General features: G+C 39.1%; 1 protein-coding gene across 3 annotated transcripts in view; it reads right to left on the minus strand.

Moving 5' to 3' along the window:
* Window positions 1-239: 239 nt before the first annotated feature.
* Window positions 240-21,091, minus strand: part of LOC126456889 (RNA-binding protein lark) — a 126,769-nt gene continuing 105,917 nt past the window's right edge. Inside the window, exons 10-11 of one of the 3 annotated variants that reach the window (XM_050092721.1) lie at window positions 19,446-19,554; window positions 240-3,335 (exon numbers count right to left, since the gene is read on the minus strand). The gene's annotated coding sequence lies outside the window, so the exon portion shown is untranslated. Of the gene's footprint in view, window positions 3,339-19,445; window positions 19,555-21,091 lie in introns of all 3 variants that reach the window. The other 2 variants (XM_050092719.1, XM_050092720.1) reach the window with 2 other exon arrangements.

Below are 21,091 nucleotides of genomic sequence, written 5' to 3' on the forward strand. Positions count from 1 at the left end.
ACATTCCCTGTATATGATTGTATGCTTGTGAATGTGATACCTGAGTCTGAATATTTTACTGGTTGCATTAGTGTCTGAGCTGTGGTCAAAAACAATCTGTGCACAGTCTCTAATCACATACATTGCCCCCGCCCCCTTGCCACAAAGTAGTTAAAAAGATCTGAAAACAAAGCTAATTTCAGGCTAGTTTCTTGCACACAATAAAGGGCTAGAACACATGGAAAATGAAAAGTACAGTATGATTTGTATTTGTATTTATTTGGTCCAGTTTATATTACAGAACAACACATCAGATACTGGATAGATCAGTGCATATATGTCTTCATTTTTAGATGAAGTTTTGTGTGCATTACTGAATACATTTTTTTTCAGCTCTGACTTATAATTAAACCTCTATAGCTAGAAAATTACAACTGGAAATATGACTAAACTAATATTAATGGTTACAGGCTACAAGTAGATAGCCATATTTACACAATATTTTTGTATGTGATAAAGAATGTGTCTTACACACTTGACATTAACTTTCTTAGGCTCTCAAAGATTTTGGAGGAACTCTTCCAGACTATAGAAACAATGCATTAATTGATATTTTTTTAACACTGCTTTAATTTTTGTAGATCATTTATTACTTTAATTTAATTTGGAAACTTCTTGTAAATAATTTTACCATGGTGTAATGTTCCTTTTTGGCACAACTGCTTTCTATTTGGAGCACGTGAAAGTCAGTTTTCTGTCTTGCGTCATGGTGATACAGATTTTCATTTTTGAAGAGGACACTAGGATTTGTTATTGCGTATTTCTTAATAAACACTGTACTTTCAGAAATGTAAATACATGGAAGAGGAGGGTCTGCAGGGTTTGTTCATTTTTATTCCAGCAATGATTCTCACTTTTCTTCTTTGCAACCTGAAGAATTTTTGGCAGGATGGTGATTTACCCCAGAAAGTGATCCCATGCTTCAGAACAGAGCGTAGCATAATAAACAGTCATCAGACAGTCCTTATGGCAACAGTTTTCAAGCACTCTTCAAACAGCACATGCTAACATGCTATCAATGTGAGTATCCAATCTAAGGTTAATTTTGCACCAGATCCCCAGAAATACTGCATTAGCCACACCTGAAATATCTGTGTCCGATATCTGAAATTTTATACTCTCTCCACTGTTTTTATAGACATTATGAAAGTTTAACACTTCTCTTTTACTTTATTTATTATTGGTTTGTTTTGGCTGAATGAGCTTACAAAACCAGTTAATGTCTCAGATCGTGTTGTCTGTAACATTTCTGCTGTCTTCTTACTGACTAAAATATTTGTCATCTACAAACTGGATAGTGATACGACACTTAGACGGATCAAGGCATATGCCAGTTACTTTTTCCCCACTATCAAGTTTTTGGTGCACTTCACTTAGAAATTCAAATATTGTGATTTCTGTTGATTGGCCTTTCTGGAAGCCATGGCGGGCTGTGGATAGTATGTTGCACTATTCTAGAAAATCTAACAATCTCTTATAATTTTTTTCTAGTAGTTTTGTAAATACTGATAACAAAGCAAGAGGTCTATAATTGCTTATTTCTTCTTTCTTGCCCTTTTTGAATAGTGGCTTGGTTTTTCACTATCCTTAAGCAGGAAGGAAGATTCCAGTTGTTAATCAACTGTTGAAAAGCTCAGCTAATAGTACCGCAATGAAGCCACCTGCATTGTTAATGACATAATGCAGAATCTCATCCATACCTGTTGAAAATTTTGTTCTTAACTTACTAACTGCTAGCATAATTTTTCAGGGTTGGTTGGAGGAAGAAATAGGGATTCAGGGTTTCTATTTAGATTTGCTGGTGATCTGACAGAATTTTTAGTGGAAGATTTTATACCACAGAGAAACTGTTCACTAATATTTGAAAAGTATGCATTAAAAACAGTGGCTACTTCCTCTGGATTTGTAATTTGTTTGCTGTCTTGGTCTAGATGCATGTTTACATTTTGAGGGGAGGGCGGCTCATTTCCTGCTTGGTGTCTGACTATCTTCCACATGGCTTTAATTTTGTTTTTGGGTGTTATTATGTAGTGATCATTTTCCACTTTCTTACCTTTTTTTGACCTTGTGAAGCACTCTCTTATAATTCTTGAAACACAAAAAAATTCTTCAATAAAATTTGTGCTTTTGAAATTTCTTCAAGTCTTCTGTTTTCAACACAAAATATTTTAATGCCTGTTGTCAGCCAAAAACTATTTCTTTTACTAGTTTTGAATTTTTAGTTTTTAACTGGAAAAGAAATACTGAAATAATGTGAGAATATTGCCATGAACATGTCAAAACTTTACATGTGCCCTCACAGTGTACATGTCATTCCATGTTCCTGTTTTCAGCAAATGCCCAAGATGTGTAAGTTTTTGTTGCTACAATTTCTACCTTTCCTCATTTTTTGTGGTTGGTTGTTACCTATGGTCTCTATTGGGAATTAAATAAATATTGCATAATGATCACAGAAACCTGTATTCATGTTTCCAGCTTTGAATAAATATTTATCTGTTTTATTAGTACCTGATCTATAGTACCACTGGGTGACAGGTGACTCTGGCAGGGGATTTAATGGCTGTGTGCATGTTATAAGTTTTCAATAAATCCTCCCGGTTAAATCAGTCCTTTTAGTTCTCGTTGAAATCTATGTTATAGTCACCACACACAATATTTTTTGTACTAACTGCTTTTATAGCGCCAAGTGCCTTCTCAAAATTTTCAAAGAAAAAGAAAGTAGTTATGTTTCCATTTAGGCTACTATATACAAATAAAATGACATTTAAATTACATCTGTAGCAGAAATTCTGCTGCCATGCTCTTTATATAGCTGATCAATGAACTTCAAGCAACAGTGTTTGATGTCTTCTCTAACAGGGTGAGTCTAAAGGACTTTGCGACTTTGGAATGATATAGAAATTTATTGAGATAACCTACAGAATTGGTAGGTGTGCACTGTACTGGCTCTCCTGGTGGTGGAAGGGCTACTGATGCACTGCGCGAATCAAACTTGAGGTTGTTTGCTACGAAATGACACATCTACCGACTGTATAAGTTATCTCAATAAATTTCTATATCATTCCAAAGGTAACATATTTTCTATTAAACAATGTTCACTAATACATGTAACTGACACTTCTTTTAATTCATCTGATAACAATATTTCCACCTTATTAGCTTCAAAACATAGTGTTATAATTATTTTTATTGACTATACAATAGAGACAGTATTATGAAATGTAAAAAACTCAGAGAACTGACCTGGGTTTGAACCTGAGATCCTCTGCACTATACACCAGTATGTAACATCTCAGCTACTGAAACAATAGTACAAATATTACCTGATCAATATAACTTTGCTAAATGACTTATTTGCTGTAGGAATTTCTTGTATAATGTGTCTGTACGCATATACAAAAGATGGAAAATTTCCTAGTTTTTGAAGTTATCCTTTGAAAAGCTACAGTAAAATACAAACAAACACACACACACACACACACACACACACACACACACACACACACACACACACACGTTCATGCATACACATGCCTATGCCCTTACGTGATGCCAGCTGGACTGGGTTGTGGTGAAGGTAGTGTGGAATGCAGTGGGTAGAGGGAGAGGGGGGCAGGCAAGGGAGGGGGTGGGTGGCTAGTGGGTCAGAGGGACACTGTTTGCCAGCTAGGAATGCAGAAGGAAGGAGTGGCATGTATATGGGCTGGCATGAATGTAGTGGCCAGTGGGATGTGGCACACGCTGAAGGCGACATGGGGACATAAACTGGAAAGGGATGACAGAATGGAGGAAGGGGAAACTGTTGGGTGGAGGGAGCGAGGTCATTAGGTTACCCGAGATTGAAGCCAGGATGATTATGGAAGTGGAGTATGTGTTGTAAGGATAACTCCTGTCTGTGTAGTTCAGAGAAGCTGGTAGTGGAAGTAAGGATTAAGATAGTTTGGGCTGTGAAACAGCCACTGAAATATAACACATTGTGCTCAACTGTATATTGTGTCACTGGATGCTCAACTTTGTTCTTGACAACAGTTTGGCAGTGGCTTTCATCCTGGTGGAAAGCTGGATGGTAGTCATACCAACATAAAAGGCTATGCAGTATTTGCAGCAGAGTTAGTGTATAATATGGCTGCTTTCACAGATAGTCTGGCCTCTGATGGGGCGGGATAAGCCTGTGGTAGGACTGGAGTAGGAGGTGCTGGGTGGGTGGATTGGGTAGGTCTTGCATTTGGGTCTGCACAGGGATATGATCCATTTGGCAAAGGGTTCAGAGTGAGGGTGGGTCGGGAATGGACTACGATGTTGCGTAGTTTGGGACGGCAATAGAACACCACTTTAGAAGGGGTGGAAAGGATCTTGGGTAGGATGTCCCTCACTTTAGGTCAGGATGAGAAAAAATCAAAGACCTGGTGAAGATATGGTTCAGCTGTTCAGTGCAGGGTGATATTGGGTGACATGGGGGGGGGGGGGGGGGTGCTCCTTTCCAGCTGATCCTTTGGGGTGGTGGGAGGATTGTGGATGCATGAAGATATGGCATGCGAAATCTATTTATGGACTGGGTTTGGGATTACTGCCTATCAGTCATAAAGGGAGTTATCATCACTACAGATACAATGTCTGCGGATGGCTAGGCTGTGTGGGAGGTTTTTTTTGGCGTGGAAGAGATAGGAGCTGTGGAAATGCGGGTACTGTTCATGGTTGGTTGGTTTAACGTGAACAGAGGTGTGACCCACAACTATTTTTCCAGGTTTAAAAACAGATCTGTGGCACAGCCATCAGCATCCGCATGGCACTCTCCTATGCCAACCTCTTTACAGTGCAGTGATTCAAGAATTTCTGTGTAAATTCTAGAACCACTCAGCCTTCTACCGTCTTGAACACACAATATTCTAGATACGAATGTTGGGTGGTAAAATCCTACCTACTGCACGTCACATGTTTGTGTGTGCAGGTTTGAAATCAGTCGCGGGAAGAAAGTAGACACAGCAGTTGAATGGCACTGACAAGTACCTGTCGGACAATCCATAGATGTGTTAGTGAGAGTGTAAGGAAGAACCATGGAGTCTATATGCAGCTCTGTGCTTATTGTGTCATTGACTATTGTTATGTGAAACAAGAACAATTGAAAAAGTAGTCTTGTAGACTCTTGACTCAGCCTTGGTAGAGACAAGACTTATTTTCTGATTCATTTTAAGAAAGTCACGGTAGTCAAGCCATCTTCCTTTTAACTATAACTCATTTTGTTTCTAATGTTCGGCAGTACGAGCTACTTACAGAAAGTTACATATGTATGTTGCAAGTGTGAATTACATTGTGCATGAATGACAAATACATCATTAACTGACGAAAAGGAGAGTTTGTATGTCTACTTTCACACTTTAAGACGTCACAAAACATTAGAATGTGGGAACCTGTGTGAAAGGACTGAAAAAACAGGAATTTTCAGTCAAAAACGAGAAAAGAAGCTGCTGTGTGTTGCCATAGCAACCATACATAATACGACAAGGGATTTACTCTGAGACATTGGAATATGTCCAAGTATCTAATGGATCAGAATTTTAATGAAAAAGGGTGAAGACATGAAAAATTCACAATGATAAAATAGAAAAGAAGATTTCAATGTATTTGTCTAAGAAGAAATACACATCGAACGCTTTAACCAAGAAGATCCAGTGCGGGGAGTACACAGCTCTCACACACATTGCAGGGACACAGACGCGGAAACCAACGTACATCCGACGCCACGGTCACCAGTTGTTGTTCACCAGTGCTGACCTGCCTCCACATCCGTTCAACTATGTTATGAGTTTTCTGTGCCAGGTGAGTGTGAAACAAAACTTCATTACTTTAGCATGAAGTGGTACAAGATACTGCTGAGTGAACTTTATTTGTGTAGTTATCATATTTAAAGTTAGTTTTAAATGCTTACAAGAGCTAAAGCATACAAGAGTATGGAAAATATACAACAGGTTGGGGACACTCAAGAACTGGTTCATGAAAATTAGCAAGGAAGTGCCTGACTGAGATCAGTTGATAAATTTAATTAAAGCTCAGAGTCTGCAGTTAAATGCTCAGAGTGAAACTCTTAAGGAAAGAATTAGGTTTAGTAAATTCTCAATTAAATATTAAAATGACAAATTTTGGTTTTAGGTTTAGTAAATTCTCAATTAAATATTAAAATGACAAATTTTGGTTTGTTAAATGCCAAGGTCAAATCTCAAAGTGAAGAATTTAGTAATCTGCGTGAAGACATGGGTACTTTGAAGACTTAGTTTGACACTATAAGTATTAAAGTAGAGAATTTAAAAGAAGATCTACAGAATGAGTTGATAAATGCTTTGACGACTCATATAAATCATGTATTTACTGACCTTAGTCAGAAACAGAATGATACCTTTCAGGATTTGTCAAAAAGGTTAGAACTTAACATTGAGAACAAATGTAATAGTGTAGAATCGGAACTTATTGAAAAGTTAGGATCGTTCAAAACGTGTACAATATTACATATAATGATGTAAGACATGGGTTGTATACTTTGCAAGAGAGTGTAGATAAGCAGAATAAGTTAATGTCAATCATTCAATCACAAATAACAGGTGTCAGTACATGGGTAGACAATGTGGAAAGAAATTTAGAAGAGAAAATAGCTAACTCTGATATTATAAATGTACTTAGTTTGGAGGAACACTTTGGGAAAATTATAGATGGAAAAGTTACCGAGAGAATAATGTCCGGGAATGTATCACCTATTCCTTCTTCTGAACTTAATGATACCAGGAAAGGTATGGATGACCTGTGGAAAGAGATTAAGCTTATCCAAGATAAAGTAGAAAAAAGGGTATCTTCACCTAACACTGGATTAACTAGTGAAGCTGTGACTGATTTACTATGGGGAACTAATTCAGCGTTATCTAGACAATTCCCTAAGTTTAAGCCGGACAGAGAGGTACATCAGACCAAATTCTTAAAAAGATTTAACCAAGCTTTGACAAAAAATTGGGAAGACTCAAAGAAGATCGAATTTGTGGTGGGGTACCTTCTAGGGGAAGCCTCAGAATGGGGTACAGTAAATATTGAGAATTTTTCCTCTTGGGAAGACTTTCAAAAGAAATTTAAAGAAAATTACTGGTCTGCCAGTGCACAAGAAAAGTTAATATCAGATCCATGGGACCCGGGAGGAGTCATCTATTCCCCAGGGACATTAACATTTTGAGTTACGGGCCGAGTAATGACTGTCAGATCCCGAATTGTTTTCAGTGTTTCTTCTAAAATAGTTTTCCTGCACTGAATTCATTTAAAATCTAAAACTATCCTTTATTCTTATTGATTAGAAAACTGGATATGACTATGAAATAGAAAAAAAGAAAAAAAAGTGAAATCTAGATGAAATAAATTGACTAGAGTATTATATTTGTGAAAAATGTAATATGATGTGACTAACTGAACAACTGTTATACTGAACTGTATAGCTTTTCTATTTTGTATTGAGTATTTTATACCTTTTATGAGATGTGATACAGATGAGAGGGTTTGTATAACTTTTGAAAGGGGTGGGTATTGTAGTGAAAAGCATGATTTACAAGAACAGATAAATTGTGACTTTCAAACAACTCTCACAAACAAGTGTGCCAGATTCTTCTACATTTGCCGTTTCCATAGGGTTGCTAGGATTTCCTTTGGAGACTTCAAAGGGTGAAGGTGGAAGAAGTCCATTCTGTACGAGACAATGTAACACCAAACCTCCTCCAGCGTCTCACTCAAGTAGAGGTAGGGATCCTGGGGAAGGGGGTTGGGAAGGCTTTCCTGTCTTTGGGGCTATCTTCTTTCTCTTCTTTGATCCTAGCAACCACATCTATTTTTTCCTTTCTTACTTCTCATCTTGAGGACCTGTTTATCTTTACCCTCTTTCCATATTCATAAACTTCTATCGCTGAAGTCCTTCCTTATTTCCATGGTTACTAATAACCTACATCTTATCTTTAGATACAAAGGGCAAAGAATCAGACTACATAAACAAACATCCACATATACACAAATATACACCTCTACGCAAATATTAAATTATATAAGACAAAGTCTGTCATGATGTGAGAACTGCCAGGTGTTGTAGGGGAAAAGGTGTGTACACAGGGAATTGTGCACACATATATGAGGAGTTATGACAGTTCTGCATCAAATATACATAATGAGAGGTGCCCATACATAACGAACAACTATAAAATAGTAATGAGTAATGGATAAATAAGAAAAAGGCGTGAGCAAAGTCAGTGTAATAAATACTCTAATGAATTGAAGGATAGTAGGATGTAAATAGTATATGTAGGCATAATATCTATTGAAAATATAGAAGTGATAAGCAGAGGAATCTAAGGAGTAAATGATATATTAAAGAATGAATGTGAAGTTTAAGATAGATTTATAACTTTACCAGAAGATACTTAATTATGGAAAACACAGAAATATATACTAGGGTAATGAACCATGAGGCCTACCCAGAAAGGATAAGAGGGCGTACCCGGCATTCACTAAGTATAAAGGGCAGACGTACCTATGTGGAGATAGGACGATCTGTGGCCTAAAAAACAGAGATTTTTTTTTTAAGGGGCGTACGTATCAGAATGGAAAGAGAAGTGCTCTCATAAGGTCAACCCACAAGTAAGGACTAGGTGCTGATCCTAGGAAGAGACAGTATCCTGACTAAAGCCACAAATTTTATAGGAATTATTCTGGAAAGTGTAAATTCTATGAACGACTAGCATTATTATATTTCATGGAAGTAAATGAGAGTCGAAAGAACATATTCATTTCACCCAGAGTTCCTCCAAGCTACAACTAATGAAAATAGTACATACTAGGAAAAAGGTAGTACAAAAAGATAAGAACAGAAATAGATTACTCATACGTCATAAACACCTGAAGATTTCGATTGAAAAAGGAAATAAAGAAAAGAAAAGGAAAAGCGTCCTCACAATTCCTAAATATTAGTAAAGCTGACTAAAACCACGAGTAAATGCTCATCTCTTAACAACAAAGTAAAGTAAGAAAAGAGTAGAGAAAAAAATAAACAAAAGATTGTGCAAGAGAGGACAGAGAATTGTTATGGAAAGGAGAGATACATATATAAACACAAGTAAAAAAAGTATACTGTTAAGATATGAAATGTTATTATGAGTGATATTATTTGCATAATGATTATGTATAAAATAATGTTTGTTCAATCTGAAGAGGGGGGGGGGGGGGAGGATATGTAGTGATTCGAGAATTTCTGTGTAAATTCTAGAACCACTCAGCCTCCTACCATCTCGAACACACGATATTCTAGATACGAGTGTGGGATGGTAAAATCCTACCTACTTCACATCACATGTTTGTGTGTGCAGGTTTAAAATCAGTCGCGGGAAGAAAGTAGACATGGTGGTCGAACGGCACCAACAAGTACCTGTTGGACAATCCATAGTTGTGTTAGTGAGAATGTAAGGAAGAACCATGGAGTCTATATGCAGCTCTGTGCTTATTGTGTCATTGACTATTGTTATGTGAAACAAGAACAATTGAAAAAGTAGTCTTGTAGACTCTTGACTCAGCCTTGTGAGAGGGAAGATGATTTTTTTTTAGTCTCTTGTTCCGAAAGTCATGGTGTCTAAGCAGACTTTCTTCCAAATGTAAATCAATTTGTTTCTAACATACAACTATACGAGAGACTTACTGAACTTACATATTATGTTGAAAGGGAGAATTTTTATTGTGCTTGATACTCAAATACATAATTGATTGACGAAATGTGAAGTTTGTATAGCTACTTATTTCACTAGTAGAAAGAGGCTTGAAAATTCCTGTACCTAACATTATTTGACAAAGAAGAAGTCAAGAGAGTTTCCAGCAGCCGGCTATCCAGTAGAGGAGAGAGAGAAGAGTGGCTGCAAATCCCAAGTAAGTCATCTCATAAAGAAGTGGAATGTGGTTTGGGGAAATAAATCAGTATAACCCAGACCCGCACTCACACTTTAAGTTGTTAAAACGTTAGAACAGGCCATGTAGAGGAAACCTTCCTAGTGTCCCAAAACTTCCAACCCCTAGTCTAGTTCATTTTCATTGATATCTTCATGATCTGGACTTGGAGCCACGACACCCTATCCACATTCCTTCATAATCTCAATACCTTTTCTCCCATCCATTTCACCTGGTCTTCCTCTAGTGACACACCACTTTCCTAGATGATGACCACCACCTCGCTGATGGCTCCATGTACACCCCTGTCTGCCGTAAATCCACTAACCACCAGAAGTACTCAACTTTTGATAGCTGCCATCCTTTCCACACCAAAAACTCCCTCCCATACACCTCAGCCACCCATGGAAGTTGTATCTTCAGTGAAAAGAAGACCCTTGACCATGGAGCAACCATCTCGTCACCCAGTATCACACTGGAATGGAACAACTGAACCATATCTTTTGAATATCCCTCATCCTGTCCTAAACAGAGGGCATCCCACCCAAGGTCCTTCCCAATCCCCCTAAAATGGTGTGTTCCATCGGCCACCCTACTTACACAACACCCTACCCCATTTCTAAGCCACTCCCGCTCCCAGTCCCTTGTCCTGTGGCAGACCAAGGTGCAAGACCTGCCCAATCCACCTACCCAGCACCTCCTACTCCAGTCCTGTCAGAGGTTTATCCTATCCTATCCTATCAGAGGCTGGGCCACCTGTGAAAGCAGCCATGTCATATACCAACTCTGCTGTAAACACTGCATGGCCTTTTATGATGGTATGACTGCCAACCAGCTGTCCACCAGGATGAATAGCCACTGCCAAAGTATTATCAAGAACAAAGTTGACATCTCAGTGGCACAATGTACAGCTGAGCACAACACACTCAACTTCAATGGCTGCTTCAATACCTAAACCATCTGGATCCTTCCCTCAACCATCACCTTCTCTGAATGACATAGACAGGAGTTATCCTTACAACACGTTCTCCAAACCCCTAAACATCTTGGCCTGAGTGTCAGGTAACCCACTGTCTTGGTGCTGCCTCCCCCCCCCCCCCCCCACCAACAGTTTTTCCTTCCCCCACCCTGTCAGCTTCCACTTCACATCACTACACTGCCTTCAGCATGTGTCGCTTCCCACTGGTTCCTATAATCGTGCCAGCCCATATACCTGCTACCCCTCCCCTCCTGCCCACATTCCTAGCTGGCAAACTGGCCTCCCTCTGAGCTGCTTGCCACCCATCCCAGTCCCTACACTGCTTCACACTTCCCTCTCCCTTTACCCATCCCACCTAACACTACCCTTACCACAACCAGTTGACCTGCCACAAAATAGCATTGGTGCTGTCAGTCTAGCTGACACCATGTAGGGACATAGGTATGTGTATGCTTGTGTATGAGTATTTGTGTATTTTACTCTAGTTCATCAAACGATAATTCCAAATGCCAGAAGTTTTGCTTCTTTTGTGTGTACCTACAGATAATTCAATGCTTCTGCTTTTCAGTGAGTGGTATTTACATTCTACATGAACTTTCCTACAACATTCATCCTGCCTAGTGGCTCTCTTCCTCCCAAACTTTGTATCGTGCCTCTTTTGTTACTATCTGTAATCTACGTCTTGTTTGACAGTCTGTATTGTCTGTCAGCATCTTTTCCTGTGTTTTCCCACACACCGTTGTTATGCACATGCTTCACCTGTGCCAACCGATATGGTTGCACACAACTTTTGTGACACCTTGTAGCACTAGTCGCTGCAGTTACGACTGCATTGCACGTGTTCTACGTAACGCTCATCCACTGAATCACAGTTCCAGCAACCAACCACTACATTTAACCACTGAATCCACCCATCTCTCCTGACACATACCTCCTATCAGAACTTTGCGTGTTTCCTTTTTTCAGCCTGCATGTGATGATAAGTTACACACTATTTAAAAATTGCCACATCATAAAACCATACTATTTGCTCCCAGCACAATCTCTTTCACCCTCTTCATGCAATGAACTCACACTATAATATCTAGTTCTCCTTATAACCACCTAACATTTTCACTTCCCCATTTGTTTGCTATCGTTATCCCTCCAAAAAATATCTCTTCCCTTGGCTAAAACCCTGCCCCAGAACCCGTTCCTTAAATGCTGTCTAACCCATGGAATCCCTCTCCCCCCCACAAATTGCCTAACCATAAAAATCTCTTTTGCTGGATCCCACCCCTCCTTTCACAACGAGCTTCACCTTTTGGATTCTGCCAGTTGCTATCCCTCAAGAACCTGATACTGCAAAAACACATTTCCATTGCAGACTTCCCAGAAATACCTTCATCCCCTCTGCAAGATACTGTTGTTCTGCACTACTCACACAATGTCTCTGAACTAGAAACCTTTGCACCTCAACACACTGAGGAGCATTCCAGACACAACCACCATGAACTATCCAACCTGTTGACATCTACTCCTGCCTTGGGGTACACTCACCCTTCTCACAGTGAACCTCCTTGTCAACCCCTCATAGCGCTCAGACCCTGCCTAGCTGACCTCTTCAATTTACCACATCCTCCAAAACTCCCTCCCAACACTCCACAAAACTCAGAACCCCAAGCAAACCCAAAACACTGCTGTTAACCTCTCCACCAAAAACCTCAGTCCCACAGAAGCTTCAGTCCTATCCAAAGGCCTAAACTTCAGCCCTACCCTAAAATACAACCATGTTGAACTTATCAAAGACCTACTCTGCTTCTCCTAGTCCCTACAGTGGAAACACTTCTTTGTCACCCAGTATGCTGAAGGCCTCATAACTAACCGGCTATGTATCCATGACAAATAGCTACTGCCAAACTGTTGTCAAGAATATTCAGTGGCACAACATACAGCTGTGCGCAACATGCTCAATTTCAATAGCTATTTCACAACCCAAGCCATCTGGATTCTTCCCTCCACCACCCACTTCTGTGAACTATGCAGACAAGAGTTATCTTTACAACACATCGTCTGTCTCCATAATCATCCTGGCCTCAATCTCACATAATCTACCACTTCCGCACGCTCCACCCAACAGTTTCCTCTTCTTCTGTCTTGTCACTCCTTCCAATTCATGTCCCCATATTCCAATTCATGTCCCCATATTGCCTTCAGTATGTGCCGCTTCCCGCTGGCTGCTACAATTGTGCCAGCCCATTTAACTGCCACCCCTCCCCTCCTGTGTTCCTAGCTGGGAAACTGGCCTCCTTATGAGATGCTAGCAACCCACCCCCTCCCATTCCCTTGCCTCCCAATTCTGTGTCCCTCTAATCACTCCACCTGACACTACCCCCAACACAACCACCAGTCCGTCTGTTGCAAAATGGGATTGTTGGCACCATCAGTCTATCCAGCACCATTAAGGGATGCAGGTGTGTGTGTGTGTGTGTGTGTGTGTGTGTGTGTGTGTGTGTGTGTGTGTGAGTGTGTGTGTGTTTCGGTTGTTTATGTATATTCACAGTTAACACAGTTCAATGCTACAAAGTGCCTTTAAATTAATCACATAAATTACAAGAAATCTTTAAGAACTGTTATTTCTATCTGCATTCATTACATCTGTAGCAGCTGATAATTTCCTTAACAGTACCCTTAAAAAAATATTTCAAATTTTAGCTCTGTGATAGTGGCATAATCACATGTTTATGTGTTAATAACAACTTCCTTAGCATTTACATTTGAATTTGCACAAAACAAAAATATTGCTTTATAATTTCACTATTCTGTCAACTGATGATTACATTTAAAGCTGACTCTGATCTGTGAATTTTGGAAGTCCAAGTTGATCTACTTCATGGTGACATAATCTGGGATTAATGTTAATGTATCACAGATTTCCGAGTTATGTATGATCTGAGGTCATTTTCTGTGTTAAGCTAGTCAGCGTGTATACGTGGACAAGGAAAAAAAATCCTGGATTTTTCACAGATCTCCCGGTTAAAAATACATTTTCTCCCGGGTGAAAATACACTTTTTCCGTGTTAAGTGACAGTACACTTTCCGTCGGAACAGTAAAACTTATCAATCCTTTGAATGGAAATGGTTTTAAATAGCAGCATAGAATTTGTCGGCACTTTAGAGAAAGAAACTCGGGGGGGGGGGACAAGTTTTGCGTACTACGAAAGTATAAATTCGAATTCCACCAACAGGAAAAGTTAATGGTTTAAGTTAATATACATAGCATTGCTTCAAGAAAAGCAAAGCTTTCGCATATAATAAGTGTCTCGAAGGTTAATAAGCTACAAGAGAAGCTAAGCTTTCACATATAATGTTGATCTGTTTAGCGCATGTTACACTTTACGATACATCACTTAAATACGCCAGTAAAATTTTTAATACCGACATAAATCTATGATCTTCTGGGCTTGAAATTCTTCTTCTGGGCTTGAAATTCTTCTAAATGGCTCGTCATCAAAGGGCTGATTTTTAAATGAGAACAAACGCTCTGTGATTTAAGAAATTCATCGTACATTCTTGCACATAGTTCAACTTGCGTAAAAGGAAATTTACTTCGAAAATAACACTTTTAGAACCACAATTCACAATATTTTCCCGCAACCTGTTAGATTCATTTCAGCAGTAACCAGATAGCTTGCGCAGCTACAGTGACGTAGGAAGCTCGTATGTTCGTACGTATGAAACATTGTAAGATCTTACTTACATTATGTCATAAAAGAAACAAGACATCAGAGGATACTCCACGAGCATCGGAATTTCGTGAACCATACTAAAATGCATAGTTCACCTTAAAGCACACATTCGTATATCCAGATTCTCAATGACGTAGGCCCCGACCTGATATTAAGCTTTTCGGTGTGATTTTCAGGACGTAATTTTTCTTGGATTACCAATACTGTATTATCTCATGTTTGGTTCTTTATTATGGCATAATGCCATATGTGCTAGAAGATGAAAACGTGCCAGTGAAATGCGGCGAACAGTTGAAACTAGCCAACAATATGGAATTAAACACTTCGTTTCAAATAAATTTACTGCCTCAGCAGGAAGGCTTAAAAGCCAAATTTCTTTAGCAAACCGACAAAAATAACTTTATTGTTCTGCCTGCAAGGCGATTAATGTTTGACTGCCTGAAAGGTGGAAATAAAATCAAATCTGATACTAGTTACATATTTTAGCCTTCCGGAAGTATGTGAATGTATTTTAATTCGCTTGATAGCTTCCAGCCACAGAAATCCATCTTGTTTTCATTTGACATGAGAGCAGTAAAGGAACAGGAAACAGAAAAATCACTAAATGTAAACACGGGTCATGTGGAGACTAACCCTCCCCCCCCCCTCCTCCCCCACTACAACTCAGACTGCTCTCCACATCAGAACATCAAAAATGGAAAAAAAAAGACTTTTCAAACATAAGTTAATTTTGTAGCGCACATCTTTGTGAAGAGTCTGATACATAAAACATATATCTTTGAGGAAATTAAGACATGTTATTTGGTCTTAAGTGTGCCGAACTGCAGTGCCACGCCTCTTCAAACAACATTCTTATACCGCACGTCACTGTATTTCGCTTTGTGGAACTCAGATGTGTATATTTTGTAATGGATGCCATCAAACTATTTCAGGACAGTGGAAATTAAAATGTCCTGTAGTGCCTCTTCTGATCCCAGTCGGCCAGTTTGACATCTTGCCCCTTTTAAAAATAAAACAGATATAAAAAATTGCAATTGATACTGGATGGCATTATTTGTAACCGGGAGAACAAAAACTCTTCAGAAAACCTGAACTCATTATTGCCTATTAGCTAATAGCTTGCTCTTCTGTGTGACATAAAATTAAATGTAGGATACCTAAAACCAGTAAAGACAAGAGACAGGGAGGACAATACACATTTCTTCAATCCTTAGGTCCTAGCTATTTTTTTCTCTGATCTTGCTACAACTTTACATGGCGTGCTTTCCTTTCTGCGAAAGAACTATTACCTCATCAAAGCTCGTAAAACGTTTTGCTACATGAAAAATCAAAATTTCGTCGTCTAATACTGAAAAAGCTGTTAATACACATAGGACACAAGACTGTTGTGGTTTCTCGATCTGATTACGTCTACTTTGTCACTGTGTGCAGGATAAAACAAAATAGGCCTTTCTAATATTGCAGCAATTGTAACACACATCAAATAAGCGAGACTGTTTTGGCAATAATGATCATTTTTATAGTACAACAATATAATTCACAAAGTACCAATATGAAATACCCATTTGGCCTGCTACAATCAAAAAGCTTTAGGTTAGGAAACAGTTTCACATCTCATTCATATGCTCCAGTTTCTCATGCACGAGACCAAAAAGTAGAACGAAATTTCTGTATAAATTCGGAGTCGTTATATTCTTCCATAATTTGTGTGATGTCTCCGTTTCTTCTCCTTCCTTGTTTTAACAAGCAATCTTGTTATCACTAATTCTGTAACTATTCCTACCACTGTCGAAACTCATTCTCCAGTTAACTTTGCTAACCTTGCCATAATAACAACGGTTTAGTTATCCAGTGATTATTCTCCGGTTAGGCGTGATTATGTGTTTGTACAATACGTTTCCGCACTACTCCCAGAATGGAACTTAAGTGGCAGCTAGCCGGGGACTACAACTGGCCCTGTCTAGTGTAGCGATCTGGCCAAACATTTTCTGTCAGAATTTCATTTTCTTGGGTACACCGCGAAGATAATACATAATCTTTCTTACCTGTTAAGTCATTTATTTCCGCTCTGGTAGTCTGAATCTATGGATTTCGTTGGTAATTATAACAGCGCTGAACATTTGCAATCCAAATCAATCACATAAACAAGCAGCAGTTGGCATGGACTGGTTCAGTTTTATTCAGCTCAGCTCATATAGCTCCTGTGGGGCGGCGGGTGGAATAATTGTTAATTTTCCTATTATTTATTTAATGCTGTTGTTTGCCATTCTCAACACTGGCTCTCTACCTACAATATTAGCAACCAGAAAGTGATTAGCAAAACGTGAAGCCTGTAATTAGAATTCCTAGTGCCCACTTCATCTGAGAAATACATTTATAGCTACAGCTTATAGCTCTGAGGAATTAGGAGATTGTCTGGGATTCATAATCAAAAACCATTCTCTCTAAAATGTTCACTATATTCTGAAAGTCACAGACTAAAAAGAATCCACACAATCCAACTACCAGAGCAGTTGAGAGTCTAATGCGCTGATGCAACTATAACTGTTCAAATTAAATGTTTAAGTGAATGCTCCCCATAATTTGATGATAATGTTCATCAAATGCCACGCTAATAATGGTAGAATGTCTGTCCTGTAGCGGCGCGTGAAAATACGACATACGCAAACTAAAGATAGATCATTAACGTCATCCCAAAATTAACACTTCACTCGAAAACGATTTCATGGTTACGCATATCCCGAGTAACTTATTACTGCATCCAAGGCTGTTTATATCAACGATATTCGTTCATTACCAGTAAAAATTACAAAAATTTAAGTGAAAACTAAAACAACGAAAAATCACAGCTTTTTCCTGGATCGCCAGGTTGTCCCGAGTCTTATACACTAGTGTTAAATACTTTATACAATCTTCCGTTAGAGTTCAAACCCTTGGCAAATTGAGTGGGACCAATGTGGGATTATGTTGTGATGACTGATTAAATGTAGTTGTCCCATAAATATAAAAGACTTACAAGTGTTTCTGAGTAAGAACAACTAATTGCACTTAATTCACTGCAAACCTACTAGAACTCTCTTACCCATTACAACACCAAGATGCATCTTTCAAATGGTCACCTTGCACAACACAGGTGGCTGGACACACCTCCCAGGCCTAATTTTGTTCTGCTGACCAGGTGGCACCAACTACACCTAAATCAAGGGGCCTGTTGTGGGTCTTTCATGAGAACCACTGCCTCCTACTGATTGTTCTCTCTCGTTGGCTGTGAGTGCTGCGCTTTCTCCACGCTGCTGACTGGGACATGTCTCAAATGAAACCAACTATTCTGGCCATCTTGCTCGACTGTTTTTTGGCTCCACATGTTCAGTTGTAATTATTTTCTTACTTCCATTTTGTGTTCCGTATGCTTCAGGTCACTAGTGGCACTACTATTGTGACATTGGGAAAAATCTTTGCCCTTGAAGGTACACCAAGCACTTCGATTTTTGGCAACATGATGACATTTACCTCCTTTGACTCTGAACAGTTTCGCATCGCTTTCAACATCTTTGCACTGCACCTTTTCACGCAATCTCCAAGTCATGCAGAACACATTATCTGCACATTCCACACAGGTCTGCAAGGAAGTGATGTCTAACACCCCACCTAACGAACTCTGTCATTTCCTACCAACTTAGAGGGCCACCTCAATCAAGGGCCACAGCCCAATGAAGCATTTGCATGCCTGTCCTCACTACATCCTCTCATATACACTGTGCCTACCACCAGTGCATGCTGCTGCCAAGGTCTTTACCTTCCAAGTGGGAACCCTGGTGTGGATCTATGGGACAGTCTGTCTGCCATGGGTCTGTGATGCACACTGTGACCTCCACTCATGGACTTCTAAAGAGCCATCAAAATCAACTTCCACCTCCACCATCCTATTCAGCAGCCATATGATTCTCCACAACCCCAGTGAACACTCTGGTCTCAGGGTGACTTAGACATCTTCCACTGAACCTTGTCCTGCCTCAGCCTTCTTATCTGACCCCATGGATATGAACCCGTCACTTTTCCCAGTGGCGGCTTTCCAGACAATGCACCTGTGTGTGTGTGTGTGTGTGTGTGTGTGTGGTGAATTATAGTTGGAGTCACAGCATTTAATGAAACAATTGACACTTTGTGAAACTGATGTGCACTTTAAGAATAAAATGTGCTATATTTTATCACTGGTAAACTGAATAACATTTTTTTAAAATTATGACACATATTGCATCTGCTCTTTTCTGTTCCTACTTGCCAATTCTATTCAGTACCCCTCAATTTTGTGAATCCAGATAATTTATAAAATATTCCCATTGTATCACTTTTCAGAAACAAGGCATCTGAAATGTGGTGCAGTGGAAATACATTAAAAATTATGTGGACTCATAAAACTGAGGGATACTGAATAGAATAGGCTAGTAGAAACAGAAAAGAGCAGATGCGGCAATATAACATAATTTTTTAAAAAATCCGGTTATAAAAATATGGCATTTTTGGCCTCCAAGTGCATATCAATTTCATACAAAGTCAAGCTTTCCAATAAATACTTTGACTGCAAACTATAATTTACCCTTTATAAGAAATGTGAACAAGCCAATTTTTACTAAGGGAAGGAGCCACAGCAGTCCTCAACAAATTCTGGAGCTAGAAGTAATAAAGATTGTGTGTCATAAACTGAAAATATCTTGCTTCACAATAGTTTTACAACACAGTTCTTATAACATTACCTTGAAGTGCACATATTTGTATATTCTCTAAGCTGCTTCAAGCCCTTTAGCATGGATAGCATGCTTACACAAGAGTCCTCCCCATCAGTCAAGTGTGAGTTGCCCAACACTAAAAAACAAAAGTATAAAAATGAAAACAAAAAGAAAATGAGAAGCACAGAGAATTTATAAAATAATTCACCATCAAGACAAAATAGTTCATTAATTATACGACTAAATTTTGAACAAGTGGAACTAAGCAACAGTAATATGGTGAACGTGTATGGATCTTGGTATCGAAATGTGACATCCGGATCCTTCAGTATTTTCAACTTTGTTGACTGGCTTTCTGAGATACCAGCATCCACATGCAATAAAGAGCCAAACCCACTCACTTATCTGCTTGGTGAACAAAAGTATAGTTGACATGTAAATTAATCTATTGTAATAACCAGCCGCCTACCTAATGCAATTAGGAGAGGAAATTTTAGCTTTTACAGATTTAATAAATGTATATTTATTTAAAAAAAAAGAAATCTTAAAATTTTTAAGTTTTAATACCAACTTTTATATCTTTTCTTTTTCTGTGTATGTGACCGACTCGTTATTCTGTGAATAAGCTACTGCATATACATTCATGAGCCAAAACATTATGACCACTGATGACTGAGAGATTGAATGCCAATCGGTGCTGCAGGCACATGATGTGGTGATGAAAATATATGAGAGGAGCAGAGACGAAAGGAGAACAATTTTAGCAATGATGCAGGCCATAAATGGGGAAAACCTTGGACATGACTTTGATAAAGGGCAGATTATTATGGCCTGGCACCCGGCAGCAGCTTCTATAAAACAGCCAAGTTTGTCAACTGTTAGCATGCTTCTATCATGGGTATCTACTGAAAGTGGTTGAAGGTAGTGAAACCATGAGTGGGTGACAAGGTGTTGGACATTCATGCTTCATCACAGAATGTGGAGATCAGATGCTTGCCTGCTCTGTAAAGCAGGATAGGCAGAGAACTGTGACAGAAATAATGCTTGTGCAGCCACAAGTGTTTTGGAGCACACTTTTCAGAGTGCATTGTTGAACAGGAGACTTCGCAGCAGACACTTGTGTGCTCCCATGTTGATTCAAGGACACCATCAGTTAACATTTAACTGGGGATGGAATTACCAAGATTGGACCATGGATCAATGGAAATATGTCTCTTGGTTGAATGACTTATTATACCAGGTCAGTCAGCAGCAGCCGGCTGAGACTCAAGCAGCCACAGGGAAGTATCCAATTTTGTGACGTTTTACAAGTTCCTAACTGGGAATGAATTGTATAGTTTCATCTGTGTGCTTTGGTAGTTTAGTTTCTTGAGTTTCTGCATGTTAAATTAATATTTCAAATGGTTCAAATGGCTCTGAGCACTATGGGACTTAACATCTAAGGTCATCAGTCCCCTAGAACTTAGAACTACTTAAACCTAACTAACCTAAGGACATCACACACATCCATGCCCGAGGCAGGATTTGAACCTGTGACCGTAGCGGTCGCGCGGTTCCAGACTGACGCGCCTTTAACCGCTTGGCCACACCGGCCGGCAATTAATATTTAAGAGACACAATTCTTGCATTTTCATTTACATTGGAAAGTAAACTGATTTTGTGACATATTACAA

The sequence above is a fragment of the Schistocerca serialis genome, chromosome 2, assembly GCF_023864345.2.
Source record: "Schistocerca serialis cubense isolate TAMUIC-IGC-003099 chromosome 2, iqSchSeri2.2, whole genome shotgun sequence".
Taxonomy (NCBI): Eukaryota; Metazoa; Arthropoda; class Insecta; order Orthoptera; family Acrididae; genus Schistocerca; species Schistocerca serialis.